Source organism: Drosophila rhopaloa, unplaced genomic scaffold, assembly GCF_018152115.1.
Source record: "Drosophila rhopaloa isolate 14029-0021.01 unplaced genomic scaffold, ASM1815211v1 contig_22, whole genome shotgun sequence".
NCBI classification, from domain to species: domain Eukaryota; kingdom Metazoa; phylum Arthropoda; class Insecta; order Diptera; family Drosophilidae; genus Drosophila; species Drosophila rhopaloa.
Genome location: NW_025335106.1, coordinates 35,431 through 40,398, shown reverse-complemented (window position 1 = coordinate 40,398; position 4,968 = coordinate 35,431).

Below are 4,968 nucleotides of genomic sequence, written 5' to 3'. Positions count from 1 at the left end.
CACTGGTTTGGTTTAACTCCCACGGGCCCCTTCTTCTTTATCTTAGCCTCGAACTTTTTTACAACCATATTATCCGGCCAAAAGTCGCCCGAGCATATGGCTTCAAAAAGCTCTTTAGGGACAGTTATCTTGAAAGATGAAATATCTCTAGCATAAGACAACTTAAACTTCTCCACCTTTACACTATTACAATCGGCCTTAGTCTTGTCTTGTATATGAGACAATACATCAGAAGATGTTTGATCAGGGGAAACCCGAGAAACGAAAATTTGTTTCTTAAGTGGAACCACTGAAAGGGATTTTGGTGGAGCAGACATTGTTTCTGCAAAACCAACTTGAGCCGGTTGTCCTGACTCAGTAGTCCCTTGTGGTGGTGATGCTACATTCTGAGAGATAGGTGGATCCGCTAATTGTAGATCCACTACTGACAAATCGGAATTCTTTGAAGTCCCTGGTTGCATGCATTCTGTTACGGATTGTTCAGATACCGAATCTTTTTTAGCTGCTGATCTTAGCAACATTTGAGGGTTTGCTGAAATCAGCTGCTGATCCGCTGGAATGCTCTGTTGTTCTTTTGATTTCGGTTGCGTGGTGTTCCCCTTTTGCTCCTTACCACCAGCGTCCCTTTTGCGCATAGGGGACTCTTATAATAGCTTACGACTATTAAACTGCGAATCCAGCGCAGAGAGGAGATCATCAGCTCGGCGAAAACTATCTCTAGCAACTCCGAAACAGCTAATCAGCCCCATCAGGCCGCCTTTAGTTTGTCGCATGAACGATTTCATCTTGTTCGCAACCTCGACACAAGCGTCACAACAAAACTGCAAATTAAGCCCCTTTGAAAGGGTAGTAAAACCGGCGCACTTAGTGTGCACCAAATTTTCACACAGCCAGCAAGTCATATTAGACTGGTCAGCCCTGATTACGAGGCTGCATTTTTTGCAGAAGCAGACTAAATTTGTATTATTCATTTTATTTATTGGAACCACTTTACCAAGAAAACGAATTGCAATTTATAAGCGAGCAGTTATAAGTACCGCAAGAGCGCAGAAACTGCACGCTTAAAACATTCAAAACAACATTTTCGTAATTATACCCTTGCAGAGGGTATTATAAGTTTGGTCAAAAGTGTGCAACGCAGTGAAGGAGACATTTCCGACTCTAAAAAGTATGTATATTCTTGATCAGGATCGCGTCCTGAGTTGATATCAGCATGTCCGTCCGTCTGTCCCTCAGTTTTTTTATAGGTTTTGTATTTGTCCAATCAATCCGACCTACCAAATTTCATAAGGATCTATATCCTATAGCCGCCATAGAACTGATTGATCGGAAATGCCATAACTTTGTTGTTTGTAAAGTTATTAAGCTGGGATTGCCTGTTTGTTTTAGTTTTGGCCTATCAATCCGACTTACCAAATTTCATAAGGATCCGACTATATCCTATAACTTTGGTGTTTTTAAATTTAGGAAGTTGGGATTTTTTATGAGTATTAAGAATGCATCATATGAATACATAATTTTGGAGAATATAATTTACAGAATATTCTGCAACTTCGTCTCCGCCCGAAGTTAGCTTTCCTTTCTTGTTTTTATATATTTTTATTTAATTATAAGTACTTTAAGCTAATTAGGAATAATTTTTTTTATTTCTAACTTATCTGATTTTTACTGGACGCTGTAGATGTCGATGATGTCGGCTGATGCTAGCTGCTTGATGTCGATGATGGTTGCTGTCTAATCCTTGCAGTCGTCTTTGTTGGTCGGTGTGTTGATTGACCAAAACCTTCTGGATTACCTCCTCTTGTAGAGCCAAAATGCGAACAGCCGTATGCACTTAAATGTCTGGCAGAGAGACTTAAGCTGCAGTCTCCGAAACATCAATGTTGTCTGGTCTGCATTTTTGCTTCTGCTCTGCTACATCTTTGTATAGAGGGTAGATATCCACTTTTCTTTTTTGAACGTTATTCCGGAAAACACAATACTGCTCCCTGGTAAACACTTGATCCTAAATTAATGCCAATGCATCTTTGGACGCACATATGGGTGGCTCACGGGCTTTCTAGTGGCTTCCCAGACTTGCATGGCTTTCTCCGAGATACTGGCAAATATTCTAAGAACTGAAGCGAGATCATGTAGATATTTTTAAGGGCAAAGTTGTAGTACAGCTTATCTATTTCGTGTGCTTACTTTCAAAGTACTTGTAATTTCAATACAATTTTGCCATTTGTAATGCAAGATATTGCAGAGACTTCTTGCTTTTAAAATTGCATTGTCCACATTGTTGTTTGAATGCCGTTCAAAAAAGCATTGCCTTCTCTTGCTCACGCCGGCCTTTCTTGCTATTCCATACAGCAAACAAATCCATGTTGGAAAAAGTGAGGTGAGAAAAAATAACATTTCCACCAAAAGTGCGGAAAAGAGCAGAATAAGACTAACTGCTATGGATTAAGAAATAACAACGCTACAACATACACTTATACGCACTTCAAAATAATGCAAAACTCCCATCCAAAATCCTTTTCCAAAATCCAGCTTAAGATGCATTTATAAAATTAACAAATGTTTGTATAAACACGCACAATTTAAACAATTGATAACATTTAACATATAGTCCAAGCATGGGAAATCCATATTCAAAAGTTGGTGCGTTTGTTAGTAGAGTTGTCAGTGAACAAACGAAATCAAAGACCACGGCATGTTAGCTGGTTTGCTAACATAAAACTGTTAAGTATTAACATTTTGAGTTTGAAGCATTATAGCGATATGTTTTCTTAATACGTTCACACTAATTTTATTCCAATTGGAACATTTTAAAAAATGCCTAAATGACAGATAATTCGTGTGAATCCATTTGCCACCTTTAGCGGCAAGTGTCTTGCTCCTAAAGGTACACAATTTCTCTGAGTTTCTTTCCACTGGTGGGGAAACTGCAGAGTTGTCTGGCCAATTGTTTCGCAAGGAATCAAAATGGCCAAAATGAAAACATATCCTGTATTAGGGAAAAACAACCGTCACCGTTGAGTTCTGTAAAAAAAGATTATTTTATTTCACTAAGCCTACGTTTAGGTAAATAACATGATATTATAATAATACACTTATCTATGGTCTACGCAGATACCACATCTGTTTACCTGATAGGAAGACTTATCAACGGTCTCCCGCAAATCGACCAATTGTGCTGTGTGAGAACTATATTTATGGTCAGGATCAAGAGGCATGTACTTAAGATTACAATTGTTCGGCACTGCACCCTTGTAGGTTTTAAATTACAGACAAGAGAGAACGCTATAGTCGAGTGCCTCGACTATTAGATACCCGTTACTCAGCTAAACAACTTAATATAAATATGCCTTCTTGGGTTTTTTTGTTTCTTTTTTTTTAACATAATGTGAATTATCGTGACCACAGGAAAAAAGGACAAAAAGTTCAAATTATCAATTTGAATTCGGCGATCTCTTAGTGCTGGCTGCTTTACAGCACGAGCATCAGCACCAGCGCTGCTTTAGCGCAGGCAGCTTTTGTCCTGCACCAGCAGCTGTGTTTATGTTTATGTTTTTGAGTGCAATAAATTGACTAGAAATATTAAACATACATACTTATATTGGCTAAACACTTACATTCTTAAATAGTATTATGTATATTAAAGTCTAAATGTTTGCACAACACGAGTAACGGGTATAGCGAATATTTCTTTGAAAGGAGTTATCTTTGCCGGGCAATTGCAACTGTGTATAATGTAAATACATACATATGTATATGCTTACATACATACACACATACGCCATTGTTTGACTCAGACCTCCAATTTGGCTAACTAGATTTGATTTGCATAGTTCTTGGGATATAGTTCGGTATTGACAAATAAAAACCATCGCAATTTCCTTTAATAGAAATCTTTATCGAAAATTTACGTTGACTCTGTTGAGCACCTTGGCTAGCTGTTTTAAAGTCATCCGTTAGATGGCGCCATTAAAGGCGGAAATGTAGGCGCTAGCCAGGCTTAAGCGTTTAATGGGTTTTTGGGCGTTAGAGTAAGCGTGGCAAACTTTTATTAGGCCAATCGATATTTATTGACGAAACAAATACATATCAATTAAAATTTTCATTTTTTTTTGAGTTTTTCCGGCTCGAGGTCAACAATTGAAAAATGTTTTAAATAAAAGTTTTTAATTTTTATTTTTTATTATTTCCAATATATTTCGGTTGCACTTCGGCAACCGTCTTCAGGGCAACTATAATCAACATAAAAACTTAAAATAACATCAATTTAGACAATAAAAAACACAGCTTTAAAAATTATTACACCTACATAATTTTACACGTCTGCACCGTCGGACGTGGAGATTAATACTAGTTGTTATGAAGTAAGTGTCTGTAAATGTGAGCGCAATTTTCAACGTCTGTTTTGTAGTTCAGTCTTATGCTTGTGGGTGTGTTTGTTATATGTAACATTTCTATGGTGAAGCGTTTTTTGTAATGTTGTTCTTGTTCCAAAATAGTCGTTGCTTCAAAATTTGGTGAGTGACCGCTGGTTTTACAGTGGGCCATAAGTGCTGTTTTTTGTATATTAGCTTGGTGTCTTAATTTGAAGTCTGATCTGTGTTGTGATATTCGAGTTTTTAGTTTGGATTTAGTTGTTCCTACATATATGCTGTCACATTTTTCATTTATATCTCCATTGCATGGTATTTTATATACCACATTGTTTTTGTCAAACATTTGTATTTTGGACTTGGTCTTGTTGAATATTGGTCGTAGGGTATTGTTGGGCTTGTGTGCTATTGTTATTTTTTGTTTATTGTAAAATTCTGACTTTTTAAGGCGTTCTGATAGTCTTGGTATATATGTTACGGACATGTATTGTGTAGGTTCTCTACATTTTGTTTTTTGTTCCATGTTTTGGTGTCTTTTAATTAAAGTTCTAATTAGATGGTTTGGGAAGTCGTTGTCCTTTAAAATTTGTCTTAT